The following is a 15,109-nucleotide window of genomic DNA, read 5'->3' as shown; positions in this document are numbered from 1 at the left end:
GCCCATTGAGGAATAGCACTGGAAGAGTGGTTTGTGATGAAAGTGAGATGGCAGGCTTATTAAACGGGTAATTTTCTTCAACTTTTTACACAAGAACAGTCAGGAGAATTACCAATAGCTGAGAGTATCTATCGAGGAGGTGAGGAAGGGCTTTTACAGAAGATCCAGGTCGGAGTGGAGGAAGTAAAGGAACAGCTTGGTAATCCAAGAGTAGATAAGGCTCCCGGTCCAGATAATATGCACCCGAGAGTATTGATGGAAGTGGCTGAGCAGGTAAGCGAGATGTTTAGGGATATTTTCAATGGCTCACTGGAGTCAGGAAGGGTACCAGAGGATTAGAGAGTAGCAAATGTAACACCATTATTTAAGAAAGGATCCAGAGAAGAATTGGGAAATTATAGACCTTTAAGTTTGACTTCAGTTGTGGGGAAGGTGTTGGAGACATTAATTATGGACCGGATGAGGAACCATTTAAACAAATACAAACTAATTAAGGGTAGTCAACATGAGTTTACCAAAGGTAGTTCCTGTTTTACAAATCTTTTAGAGTTCTATGAAGCAGTTTCTGATTGGGTGGATGATGGAAAGGCATTGGACATAGTATATTGAGACTTTAGGAAGGCATTTGATAAGGTACCACATCAGAGCTTGTTAGCCAAAGTGAGGGCTTGGGGGGGTCGCTGGTTAGGTAGCTAATTGGATTGCAAACTGGCTTCGTGATAGGAAGCAAAGAGTGGCTGTGGGTGGGAGGATGTCTTGCTGGGAGGATGTAAGTAGCGGGTACTTCAGGGATCAGTACTCGGACGATTAATATTCATTATTTACATCAATGTTTTGGATAATGGGGTAAAGAGTAAGCTTTCCAAATTTGCAGATGACACAAAGTTTGGAGGTAAGATGAATAGCAGAGGGGGCGGTGATCAGATACAAGAAAGTATTGTTACAGGCTGGGGGTCGGCCGCCAACCGACCGCTCTGAACGGAACCGCAAGTCGAGTCGGCCCGACCGATCGCCCGGAATATAGATCGCCGCCCGGATAACTCCGAGCGACGGGTCCTTGTACAAGAACCGAAATACGCCAATCGGCAGATCACGTGGGGTAGGGTAGATTGCCAATCTTCAATTTACCTAAATACCCACTTGATCCAACTACCGGGGTATTGCACCCTCGACGGATCTCGTACGGAACAAACCGCCGAGGCGAGCTTGTCCGTGCGCGATTCCGAGCGGCGTAATCGCCGAGAACCATCGGTCCAAATGTCCCCCTATTACGGCAAACCAACGGCTAACTCCCAACACACGAAATGTTCAGTCAATGAGGGAATGGAAGCAACGAGCAGGTTTACATTCACACAAGGACATTTATTATAATGAAACACGTATGCAATTATACAAGCAACAAAAGCACGACAAAAGAACTATAACCGTCTACTTATTATGTACAGTCATTTACACTTAACAGCAGTTCCTACTTATTAGACGGACCCACGGACACACGTACGAACACACACACACACACACACACACACACACACACACACACACACACACACACACACACACACACACACACACACACACACACACACGAAACGGTGGCTGAGGCCTTTAATCACGAGCTCCAGCTCGGAGGACAGGTGGGCTGGAACTCAGAGCTTGATTCCAACCTTTCCACCTCGTGTGGTCTTCAACTTGTCTGGACCCGGGCTCCAGCGAGAGCGAGCTGGATCCAAATCGCCGTGAGCCGCGTTCCTTCCCAAGCTCCCGCGAATCCTCCCGCGCTTCTCAACACATGCCGGTGAGATGAGGCACCGATCCTTCCTGTCGATGCGTCGCTTCCCCGAGGAACCAACTCCAAGAAGAGGCCGGCGCGTCGCACCAAGCCGGGAAACAAAATGGGGAACAAAAAGCTCCACGAACCAAGGAGAGGAAGAAGAGGAAGACGCCTCCACTCGCAGCTCGAGCCGAACAACCGGCTCAAGTTCCTTCCAAAACAAAGCAGCAGCCGAAGCTCACTGAGCCAGCCGAAGCAAAAAGCTTCCGAAGGCCTCAAGCCAAGCAAGCCAAGCAGGACCTGATGAACGACTGCTCTCTCTGAAGCAAAAAGCTTACTCCTCCCACGGGACTCAGCACACGAACTCTGCACACGGGACTCAGAACGGGACTCTTCACGAACTCTGCCCTACCACGGGACTCCCACAGGACTCTTTTTGAACAAAGAAAAGATGTCCTCTTTATCCTTTGCACCCCTTCCCCCGCACCCGGCGTGACTCATGCCCTCGTGATCCACCCCCCCACCCTCCCGCTCAACCACAGGTGGGAGGGAGTTGTTGACTTATTTCCAGTTGTTACTGGAGTTCGTCAGGGGTGTGTACTGGCCCCCACACTTTTCAGCACTTGCATGGACTGGATTTTAGGGAGGATGTCGGAAAGATCAAGCTGCGGTGCATCGTTTGGGAATGTCAAGATCTCGGACCTTGATTTCGCAGATGATGCAGTCATCTTTGCAGAGACTTAAGATATCCTTTTGGGGGCCCTCGAGGTGCTGAATGAGGAGTCGAAGCCGCTGGGATTACGGGTTTCTTGGGTCAAAACTAAGATCCAGGCTTTCAATGACATCTTGGATGCTGCTGTTCTGTCTGTGTGTTTGTGGTAAGGATGTTGAGGTCGTGGAGAGATTCACTTACCTTGGCAGTGATATTCATGTCTCTGCTGGCTGTGAGTCAGAGGTCAATAGACGTCTGGGTCAGGCCTGGGGAGTCATGGATTCACTGGATCATGGGGTGTGGCGCTGCCGGTACCTGTGCGGGAGGACGAAAGTCCGAGTCTTCAGGTCCTTGGTGCTTCCAGTCTTGCTCTATGGATGCGAGACTTGGACTCTGACCAAGGATCTGAGACGGAGACTTAATTCCTTTGGTACCAGGTCTCTTCGTAGAATCCTTGGCTATCGCTGGTCAGATTTTGTGTCCAACGAGCGGTTGCTGAGAGACTCGGATGAGATTTGTTACCTGCATGGTCCGTGAGCGTCAGTTGCGGCTGTATGGACATGTGGCTCGTTTTCCTGACCCTGATCCTGCTCACCAGATTCAGCGAGGGAGTCTCGTGAGTGGAGGAGGCCAATGGGCCGACCACGTGCCTTGTGGTTGCGGCAGGTTGACCAGCATCTCAAGGAGATGGGGATGGGCCTGGCATCTGCCTGGGGGAAGGCCAGACGGAGGCCCCTGGGAGTACCGGCGGAAAGTGGATGCAGCGACGCGCTGTTCTGGCACATGCTCCCAGACCTGACCTGACGGGCTTGGGATTTAGGATCCTGAGTTCAAATCCCACTTTGCTGTTGAATTAATACCAGGTGGGGTTGACTTTTCCTGTCATCCTTCCAAAGTCAGCAAAATGAGCGCCAGCTTGCTGGTATCCTGTGTCGGAGTGGCGACCCGTCCATGATTGTGCTCAATAGCCAAGGAGACTGCTGAGGCAGCACCAACGCTCTGCAGTGTATAGTCTCAATGAATGGAAGTGCTATCCTGGTGCAGCGCTCCTGTGCCGTAATCCTCTGGCCATCTGCTTTTGCTCTCCCAGCACGTGTTGAAATATCCGATCAACGTGCCCGCCTCCTCTAAATAAGGAACCACTCAGCCATCCAAGGGATGTCAGTGTTAACCGCCTCGCTCCGACAAATTTGGGTCAGGGGGGATTAACCTGGGCCGTCCACCCCCGCGCCAATAAAAAAAAAATTGCATGTGTATGTGTATTTATATAATACTAGTGCGGGCCCGTAGGTGCGTAAACGACAACTGGATTGGGGTATTTTTTCACCCCCCCTTCTCTCGCCCCCTCCTCTCTCTCCCCCTCTCGTGCCAGTACCCTCTCTCGTGGGTGAGGCGTGCCAGTATGTGCAGCTTCGTTCCTTCGCTCTCGTAAACGATGACTGGATTGGGGCATTTTTTCAATTAGATCAGACCAACCGTATCATAAATGGCCATAACTTGGGAAACATACTCAGGTCCCCAGCGTCAATTGTGACGCCCCCTCTCTCTCGCCCCCCCTCGCTGCCCCCTAGTCTCGCCCCTCCTCTCTCCCCCCTCTCGCTCCTCTCTCTGTAAATGTATTCACAAAAAAACAAATAATAAATAAATAAACATTAATTGTGACGTCATTCGTGACGTCAAAGCACCGTGTCCTGTCATTGGTTTGGAAAATAAATGGCCATAACTTGGCCACCGCTTGTCCGATTAATATAAAACCTTGAAAAAGCACATACTCAGGTCCCCAGCGTCGACTGTGATGTCATACCAAACGAAGAAGAATTGACGTCAATCATGGGAAATAAATATTAATTGTGACATCATAGCACTGTCTTGTCATTGGTCGACAGATAAATGGCAGTAAATTGGGAACCGCTCGTCTGATTGATATCAAACCTCGAAAAGGCACATCCGCGGGTACCCAGCAATATTCCTGGCAAGTTTCAATAAGATCGGACCGGCGGTCGTCAAGAAATGGTGGTCACATACAGACACACACACACACACACACACACACACACACACACACACATACACACACACACACACACACACACACACACACACTGCTGGAATTATATATACTAGTACGTGCCCGTAAAAAAAAAAAAAAAAAAAATCATAATAATAATAATAAATAAATAAACCACACAGGCCGTTTCTTCGCTGTCACGTGCCCGTACGTGCGTGACCCGGAAGTTCGATATTATTCGCAGTGTCGATTATTCGCAATTTATTTTTAATACCCAATTATTCAATTAGCGCCAACGAATTTTACCTTTTCGCAATGTCGTGGCAAGGAAAAACAAAAAGAGAAGAGAAGAGAGAAAAAATTTACTTCCTGGTTCGGAACATACCAGCTGTGATGAATTGAAGGATGTGACGCGTGACCACATGTCGCGCGGCTCGCGCACGGGATAGATAAAACCGAGATTCCGCGCGGTCGGTGGGATTGTCCCTGGGGCATTGTCATTTACGGCGGCGGTTCACTTGGTGCTCGTTGAATGGTAAGAATTGAGAGTATACCGGACTCCGTGCTAATTGCTGATTTATTTTGCGGTGATCTACTTCACATGTATACATTGCTACACATGTACTCCTTGCTGCACATGTATCCCCTGATGTGCCCGTAGAAGCGGCTTCAATCCAGTGATATAAAGCCTACACTCTGAAGGTTGTTCCCTCGCATTCATTTCAATTTATTTCACTTGATCCCTTCGGCTCCCTCAACCGACGATGGACAAGATCTACAAACCAGAGAGGTTTGACGCAGACCTAAACGCGACTGACTCGGAAATGAAATGGTCACATTGGTTCCGTTCCTTCTCACACTATCTGACCATCATTGAAGAGGAGCCGACAAATTGGCCGCCCTTGTGAATCATGTCTCGCCCAGTGTATTCAGGCTCTTCTCGGAGTGTGACACCTACGACGCAGCAATCGACGTGCTGCGGGCGCTCTACGTGAAGCGCAAGAACGAGGTGTACATACGACATCTTCTCAACACACGCAGGCAAGCAGCCGGGGAGACAATCGATCAGTTCCTGCAAGCTCTGAGGCAGTTGGGCAAAGACTGCAGTTTCCGGGCCGTAAACGCCGAGGAACACCGAGATGAAGCGACCAAAGAGGCGTTCATCCAAGGGCTCAGGTCAGCCCCCATACGGCAACGCTTACTGGAGAAAGCACAACCCACTCTTGAAATGGTAGCTGACCAGGCTCGAGCAATGGATACGGCTCGGCAGCAATCCGAGTCATATGGGACACCGATGCTGCTAATGAACGCTGCTACGGCGGAAACTCAAGGAACCCCCCAGGGCACCTCTGACACTGAGGATGGAGATAAACCCGAGGAATCGGATACCCAGACCTCGACAAACTCCTCAGCCACTACTTCGGTTGGTAAATGCTTCTTTTGTGGGTACAAAAGACACCTCCGCAACAAATGCCCCGCCAGGGATGCCACATGCATGAATTGACAAGAAAGGGCATTATGCCAGGGTATGCAAATCTACTCTTAGAAGAAATAAACCCACTTCTGCGGCTCTCTACTCACAAAAGAAAGTAACAGCAGCTTCACCGGGGAATCTATCCAAAGTTATCATCAACGTACGAATTAACGGGCATATGGCTGAGGCTCTGATTGATACCGGTAGCTCTGAAAGTTTCGTCAACAGCTCGCTAGTGAAGGGCAGGAAATGGAAGATCCACCCGACAGACAATACGGTATGCATGGCCTCCACATCACTGCAGTCCCGCGTACGAGGGTACTGCAATGTTGAATTGGACGTAAAAGGGCACACGCATCGGGATGTAAGGGTACTGGTGCTTCGTGATTTATGTGCAGATGTAATTCTGGGTCATAATGTCCTCAAGCAGCACGCGAGCATCGAAATACCCTTTGGAGGAAGCAAACCTCGTCTAATTCTAAATGCTCTGACCACTGCAGAGGTATCGTCCCCCCTGCTGTTTGCTAACTTGTCGCCGGACTGTAAACCGATAGCGATCAAATCGCGATGATATACCACTGCCGATATGAACTTCATCACTTCTGAGACCAAGCGATTACTGGAAGAAGGTATTATAGAACTGAGCGATTCGCCATGGCGCGCGCAGGTGTTGGTGACCACCAACCAGAACCATAAGAAACGAATGGTTGTCGATTACTCTCAAACGGTCAATCGCTTCACCCAACTCGATGGCTACCCTTTGCCGCGCATAGACGAGATGGTCGAACGCGTGGCCAATTATAAAATATTCAGCGCCATCGATTTGCGAAGCGCCTATCATCAAATTCCCATTCGAGAGGAAGACAAACCTTACACCGCGTTCCAGGCAGGTAGACGCCTCTATCAATTCAGGATTCCGTTCGGTGTCACCAATGGAGTAGCTTGCTTCCAACGAGTTATGGACGACATCATCTCGGATGAAAACCTCAAAGACACTTTTGTTTACGTGGACAATGTCACGGTGTGCGGTAAAGATTGGGGGGAACATGATATGAATCTAGACAGATTCTTGAGCATTGCTAGAAAATATAATCTGACCCTCAACTACGAGAAATGCGTATTCTCGGCAAGGTCAATTAATCTTCTCGGCTACATATTAGCCGACGGCACGATTAAGCCCGATCCTGAACGATTGCGCCCACTCCGTTAGCTACCCCCACCTCAGGACCTGCAGACAATGCGTCGGGTGATCGGAATGTTCGCTTACTATGCTAGATGGATCCCCCAATACTCTGGAAAAATACATCCCCTAGTGCATTGAAAAAACTTCCCACCAGATGCCGCTGTTGTAAAAGCTTTCCACAGCCTCAAAGATGATATCAGTAATTCCGTGGTATTATCGATCGACAGCTCGGTGCCCTTCGTGGTGGAAACGGATGCTTCTGATCACGCGATCGCCGCGACGCTCAATCAGTCCGGCCGACCCGTCGCGTTCTTCTCGAGAACTCTCTGGAAGCGAGCAGAGACACTCAGCAATAGAGAAGGAAGCGTACGCTATTGTCGAAGCCCTGCATAAATGGAGACATTATTTACTGGGAAACCACTTCACACTCGTCACGGACCAGCGATCCGTTGCCTTCATGTTTGATGGGAAAATAACGGGAAAATTAAGAATGAGAAAATAATGAGATGGCGGATAGATCTAGCTTGTTATAGTTACGACATTGTTTACCGGCCAGGGAGGGAAAACCCTGCTGCAGACACCTTCTCTCGGGTCTACTGTTCGGCGACAATCAGTCGGGCTTTGCAAGACCTCCATGAGTCTCTGTGCCACCCAGGAGTAACCAGAATGGCACATTTCGTGCGCAGACAAAACCTTCCCTATTCTATCGAAGATATTAAACAAATGAATGCTTCATGCCCTGTTTGTGCTGAACTAAAACCCAGATTCTATGGCGCGGCATCTGGCAGGTTGATCAAGGCCACTTCACCCTTCGAGAGACTAAATATCGACTTCAACGGGCCCCTGCCGACCGAGACAGACAACAGATACATATTCACTGTTGTTGATGAATACTCAAGGTTCCCATTCAAATTTCCGTGCTCGGATATGACCTCAGGCACTGTCGTGAAATGTCTGTCTGACCTCTTCGCTATGTTTGGGAAACCTTCGTACATACATTCAGACAGAGGGCCGTGTTTCATGTCGGCCGGGCTAAAACAGTTCCTATTTGAGCACGGCATAGCAACAAGTCGAAAGACGGGTTACAACCCACAGGGTAATGGGCAGGTGGAACGATATAATGGAGTCATTTGGAAAGCCGTAACTCTGGCGCTGAAATCGAGAGGGCTGGGGCCCGAGCGGTGGGAGGTTACCCTTCTCGATGCTCTGAATTCCATACGCTCTTTGCTCTGTACGTCCACCAATGCAACTCCTCACGAACGAATGTTTACTCACCAACGACGTTATGTTGACAGCTAAACAGTGCCCAACTGGCTAATCTATCCCGGAACAGTGTTCATGAAATGCCCGGTACGACAAAGCAAGTATGAACCCATGGTGGAGGAGGTCGAACTCATCGATGCTAATCCAGAGTATGCTCATGTCAGACTTCCTGATGGCAGGGAGACCACTGTGTCGGTTCGCCATTTGGCTCCCACAGGTACTCCTCCTGCAGGTGCACCACCATCCGGCACTCCTCCCTCTGACATTCCCTCCCCAGGTGTTTCCCCCCCAGGAACTCCACCCGGGAATGGTGGGGACGGAGCTGCCGAGTTCCACCCGAGAGCGAACGAGGAGTCATCCCCGGCACGAGTCGAGGCTCCCCAAGAGGATCGGAAGCCTCCCTCAAGTGAAACCGCCATTTACTCCCGGAGAGGTCGACGGATAAAACCCACTCGCCGACTCGATCTGCAAAGGGGATTATCGGCATCCTCGATGCTCATGCTCCTATATGCTCATCATATCATATATCGATGCTCATTACCATGCTCCTACAACTCAAAATAATCCTCACTGCTTGGAATGTATGCTTCTGTAGTTTAAATAGTTCGCGCTGCTTGAAATGTATACTCCTATAGCGCTGAAGTAATCATGGTGCGTTAGTTGAGCCTCCAGTTACATTTTAAAGACGGGGAGAATGTGATGAATTAAAGGATGCGACGCGTGATCACGTCGCGCGGCTCGCGCACGGGATAGATAAAACCGAGATTCTGCGCGGTCGGTGGGATTGTCCCTGGGGTATTGTCATTTACGGCGGCAGTTCACTTGGTGCTCGTTGAATGGTAAGAATTGAGAGGATACCAGACTCCGTGCTAATTGCTGATTTATTTTGCGGTGATCTACTGCACATGTATACATTGCTACACATGTACTCCTTGCTGCACATGTATCCCCTGATGTGCCCGTAGAAGCGGCTTCAATCAAGTGAAATAAAGCCTACACTCTGAAGGTTCTTCCCTCGCATTCATTTCACCAGCACTCTGATGTTCCCGAAATTTATACACCGTCTAATATGAAAACGATCATAACTTCGGCCATTGTGTTTATCTATAAATGCGCATAAGAAATCGAGAAATTATTAGAATACACGAAGTCATCACTCTCCGGAAGCCCGTACGTTGTAACCCGTAATGGGGAACGTGGCTGTGCTTCCCTTCCCCATCGGCCACGCCCACGCAACAACGTGTCTTCCCATTGGTTTGGTAAATAAATGGCCATAACGTGGGAAGCACTTGTCCGATTAATATCAAACCTTGAAAAGGGACATCCTCACGTCCCCAGCAATATAGCTGGCAAGTTTCAATTAGATCGGACCAGAGGTTGTCGAGAAACAGCGGTCACACACACACACACAGATTGCTGGAATTATATATATATATATAAATAATCATGCATATGAAGCCTCCAAATCCATTGGCTCGAGAGCTGGGTTAACTTCACCCACAATAATTGTCAGGCAGAAAAACTCATACATCAGCCATGTTGATTTTCTGGTCAGCCTAAGACATCTTTGGAAGTCTCATTTACAATTTTTAAATTATCTGAGCGACACGATAACGAGCTATTATACTGTATACACACACTTCATTGGTTGTAATAAAATGTTAAAACTGAAACAATACTTTGTGGACAGCCTGTGAGTACAATATATATATATATATATATATATATATATATATATATATATATATATATATATATATATATATATATTGTTGTGGTTACCAGATTCGCAAACCACCATTCAGGTCCCTTAGGTGAGGTATCTCGGTAAGTGCATGTGTAGTTAGGCCCAAACCCGTTGTCTAGTGGGAATACATGTCATTTATACGTGCTGCGACTCTTCAGGATAGCCGTTTTTCTTTTACTATCTTTATTTTGGACCAACCGCCATGATCACAACCACAACATCAACCACCAACCACAACCACCGCTTCACCACAACCGCCACGACCTTCCCGTCACACCTCGCAACCGTAGCATCGCCACCGTCATCTCGCGCCACTCATGGGCACCGATGCTGGACTCGTGTGGGGCGCACGTTGAACAGCGTGTACAAAATCACGGATTTTGTGCTTCAAAAACGGATCCAAAACGACACACGCCCACTTTTTGCCGTCCAATCGGTGAGCGAGGGGCGAATTGGCCCCGCCCCCAGGGCGATCGATATATGCAAATTTGTGGATCAAAAAGCCTTCACGCCCACTTTTTCTCGGGCCAATGGGGAGCGAGGTGAAAGGTCAAAGGGAGGGGGTCAAAGGCGAAGTGACGGGGGGATAAAAGGACGGTGTTCGTCAGTCAAAGGAGTCGTAAAAGTCGGAGCGAAAGAGTCAGCAGAACGAGAACGAGGGGTCGGAAAGTCGCAAGAGAGGAACGAGAGAGTCGCAAACAAGAACGGTCGGAGAGTCAAGAAGAGGAGAGTCGGAAGCAGAGGGTCAAGACTTCGCGGGCGGTGGAGCTGCTCGTCGTGTGCGTGGGAGTCGGAACGGAGGGGACGGAGCGGTGGAAAGGCGGCGACACCAGACGAGGGGGTGCTCGCGTCGTGCAGGAAGCTGCACCCGAGGGAGGCCGACAGCGCGACCTGGCCGAGGTGGAGACGCTCGTCGCACATAATAAAGATCCTCTATACCCCGAGCATCAGCAACCCCCTCCTGTTTCCCCCCGCGCTGAGATAGTGCGACCAAGGGGGCCCCGTTCCCACCCCCTGCCAGGCACTGTCCACGAGGCCCGCGGGTTGCGGGGCCATCGCCGCTCCGCGTCTCATCACCAGACGGGTAGGCCCGACCCGGTCTCGGCCCCAGGCCTACCTCATTCTTGAGGGTATTTCTTTTCCTTGGTTTTGGGTATGTGTTGTCGGCGCCGTCTGTGAAGTAGAATTGTATAAGTGTTGCCGTGTGCTCGGTAGTCGGTATTAGCTCTGCACTGTGTTTTCACTTTTATGTTTGCTTTTTGTGTAAATGGAATTGTGTTTTCTTTTGTGTGCATTTGGTGGAATTGTATTTGTGTGCTTCCCGTGTGCCGAGAATAAACGTGCTTTATTGTTGAACTGTTTCCCGCTTCGCTTCGTCTTTTTCCTCCATTGAATCCCCATCTTGCTTCACGTAAAGGGTTGGTAGTGGGCTGAGTACGCCCGATAATTAATCGAACCGTCGAGGTCGACGATAACACCGCTCGGTTATTCTGATAGTACGGAACGGGTCGCTTAAGTGGCCCGTGTCCGAAGTCGACCTGCGGCGAGGTGCGATCGCCCGGTCTACCCTCCGCGTGGGTACTTAGGTAGTTCGAATTTGGCGAGCAACCCTATCCCACGCGGGGGCTGATTGGCTCGATCGCGGTGAGACCGAAAGGTCCACCCGTGACTGGTTCCCGGCGTTAGTCCGAGAGGGTCACGACTGGATTGTCCGTCCGGTGGGCGACGTGCCGCGATTCGAGTTACGTGGCCGTCGCACGCCGGCGGGCGCGAAGACCGCAACACTGGTGTCAGGAGTGGGATACAAATTCATCGCCCTCCTCGCGGCACTGGTATCGGAGAACAGGAAAACGGGCTCTCCTGTCTCCGGCTAAATTTACGGGAATCGGTCCAGGGGTGAGAGAAGCGACCCCGATTCCCTCCAAATTACGAGCGAGCAAATTAACCCTTCACGAGAAGCAAGATGGCGTCTCAAGGCGAGCGGGAGCCGGGGGTATTAGAAATGTATATGTGTAATAATGTAGAGTCCATGGTCCAGGATGGAATCCCCGAGCAGGAAATGTTGATTGTGCAGGAACACGGACTCGCCCAACTGAACCCAGGGCCCGAGGTGGGTGCGGCAGCGGCCGCGGTGTATGACACCTCCCCCCCCCCTCTCCACCAAGACCCTTCCCCAACCCTTGCCGAAACGGCTCAGCTGAGTGCATCCAACATGGCCCAGCTATGCGCCATGCTGGCGGCAATGAACGAAAAAATGGATGCAAACACAAATGAAATGAAAAACGAAATGAAAGGCATGAACGAAAAGATGGATACATTCACAAACGAAATAAAACGCATGAAAACTAAAATGGTAACAAACATGAAGGAAGAAACGAAAAAGTTCCGGGGTGAGACGCAGAACATGGGCCGATGCCTGCAGGCGGGCATGAAGGCCGTGACCAGGGAGCTGGGAATGGCGACTCCACGTGTCGGAACAAACGAGCTGAAAGGGGGTGCAACGGCTGACGGGCCCGCGGTGGAGGCGGGTGAAAAAATAATTCGTGGAACGTGTTGGGCGAGGGTCGTGACGATGACCGAAAGGGAAAAATTAAATGGGGAGACCAAAACGTGTGAGACGAGACACGAGGTGACGACAACGGAAATAATAGTTGAGACAAGGGAGGTAAAGGGTGAAGAGGTGACCGAGTTGGCAGAGACACGGGAGATGGGAACGATAGAGGGAAGACTACACGATGAAGACGGGGTAAGTGACGCACACACACACACGGAGGTAGTGGAGGACAATGGGGGTGAGCTCGCGGAGCGTGTGGGGACCCAGTGCGAGCACCTGGATGGCCTCCTCCAGGAACGAGGGGAGCGAGTATGCCCCCTTGAGGCGAGTCACGACCAGGTGAGTTCGGTCGTGCTTTGCGAGGTTGAGGGGACGAGTGCTGTGGACGGGTGCACGGAGAGCTTGGGGGGTGTAGAGGCCCCGGAGACCCTTGTGGGGACACGAATCCCCAGTGTGGTTGTCCCTGTGTGTGTGGTGCAAGGTGTGAGTGCGTCCCTGTGTGTGGAAGCGACCCCGTGTGTGAGTGGTGTGGTGGCGATGGTGCTGGAGTGCGTGCTTCCCAGCACGCCGTGTTTGGATGAGGCACCGTGTGTGGATGAGGAACCGTGTGTGGAAGAGGCCGTGTGTGTGAGTGAAACGGCCAGTATGAGTGAGGAACCGCGGGTGAGTGCCCCCGCGTGTGTGGATGAGGCACCGCGGTTAAGTGCCCCCGCGTGTATGAGTGAGGCACGGTGTGTGGATGAGGCACCGCGGTTGAGTGCCCCCGCGTGTATGAGTGAGGGACGTTGTGTGGAAGAGACCGCGTGTGTGAGTGTCGCCGTGTGTATGAGTGAGGTACCGCGGGTGAGTGCCCCCGCGTGTATGAGTGAGGCACGGTGTGTGGATGAGGCACAGCGGTTGAGTGCCCTCGCGTTTGTGGGTGAGGCACCGCGGGTGAGTGCCCCCGCGCGAGTGAATGGAGCACCACGTGTGAGTAGTATGGTTTGTGTGAGTAGTGAGGCACGCGTGAGTGAACGGCCGTGTGCAAGGTCGCTGTGTGCCAGGGAGACCGTGTGTGTGAGAGAGCGGTATGTGAGGGAGATGTCGGTTGGCATGCGGGAGCACGCAGCCGCATCTCCCGGTGTGAATGTGATGGTGTGGACTGTGTGCGTCGTAACACGCAGGTGTGCGTGGGTGGAATGGAGACGACGACGGCGACAGAGGAGAGAAAGCCGAGTAGCGGCTGTAGTTGTTTCGAGGACCGTGCCGGGTTCACCCAGCAGTGAGCACGCGGTTCGTGCTGTGCAACGCACGAGACCACCACGTGCTCGCTTGCGAGAGTGAAGTCCCGGTCCGGAAACGCACGCGGTGGATTTGCCGATCCCGCGGACGGACAAAGTTTAGGCAGGTAAATGGATTTGGACCGGACGGGTTCTCCACGCGATCGTGTGTGTTAAGCTCCAACGGGCAAAGCACATGTGTTCGCGTGGGGAACCCCTCGAGACGTGTGGCTTGTGTTTTTTTTTTTATGCGCACGGTGACGCCATGGCTGCACGTGGGGTTGGAATTCGGCAGGAGGGGAATCTCTGCCGGATGGTCCCGTCCAAGGAGGGACGAGGAACACGTGCAGCTGCATGACGTCACGGCCAGGTGCAAAGTGCGCGAGCTCGGAGTTGCCGCGCAGGTGCTGCGCATGGAAAAAAAAAAAAGGAGCAAGCCTCACTTTCAGGTGTACAGGATTCCTGGGCAAGGGGTGAAAGACCCCCTTACCTGGGCACAGGATGAAAACTAGTTAGGGGGAAGGGTTAGCTTAGTTAGACCGACTTCATGGGGCAGGGGTAAGTCCTCATGGAGTCCGTGGAATGGATTAGTTAGAGGGATTGTAGCCAGATTTAGGTTGGGAAATAAAATGAATTTTTGAGTTAGGAGACAGAGACAGACTGGTGAGTGTGTAGAGGGGACGTAGTTTAGCTACGTAGGTTAAAAAGGAACGTGCTGTAGTGTAAGGGATGACGTGGGAGCACGAGTTAGTTAGGGGATGCAGATAGAAGGATGGCAGAGTTCAGCGGTGAGTGGGTTGAAGAGTTGTGGGTTGTGAGGTGAGTACGCGTACATGTTGAGTGAGTGAGGCCAGCGGGTCTGTGTGTGTGGAGCGATTGGGGAATGCATGGTGCGATGAGTGATTGGGGGGAGGAGTGACTCCCGCCCAAGGGACCCCCGGGGTCAGTGTAAAGTGAGTTAGCTGGGTTAGTCAAATTGAAAAATGGAGGTCGTTTTGTTGTTGGTGGGAAAGTAGGCTCGAGACCCATTTGGAGGGGTGCAGGAGCCCTGTTGACGGGCTTGGGAGCGTGGCTGCGAAAGGTGAGTATCGCTGAGTGGGTACCCCGGGCACCAGGCTAGTCGGCCGCGGTAGGC

The sequence above is a fragment of the Eptatretus burgeri genome, chromosome 8, assembly GCF_056783735.1.
Source record: "Eptatretus burgeri isolate ZD-2024b chromosome 8, Ebu_testis_v1, whole genome shotgun sequence".
In the NCBI taxonomy this organism is placed as follows: Eukaryota; Metazoa; Chordata; class Myxini; order Myxiniformes; family Myxinidae; genus Eptatretus; species Eptatretus burgeri.
The sequence above is the reverse complement of the archived record's forward strand: the minus strand, read 5'-3'. Positions refer to the sequence as shown.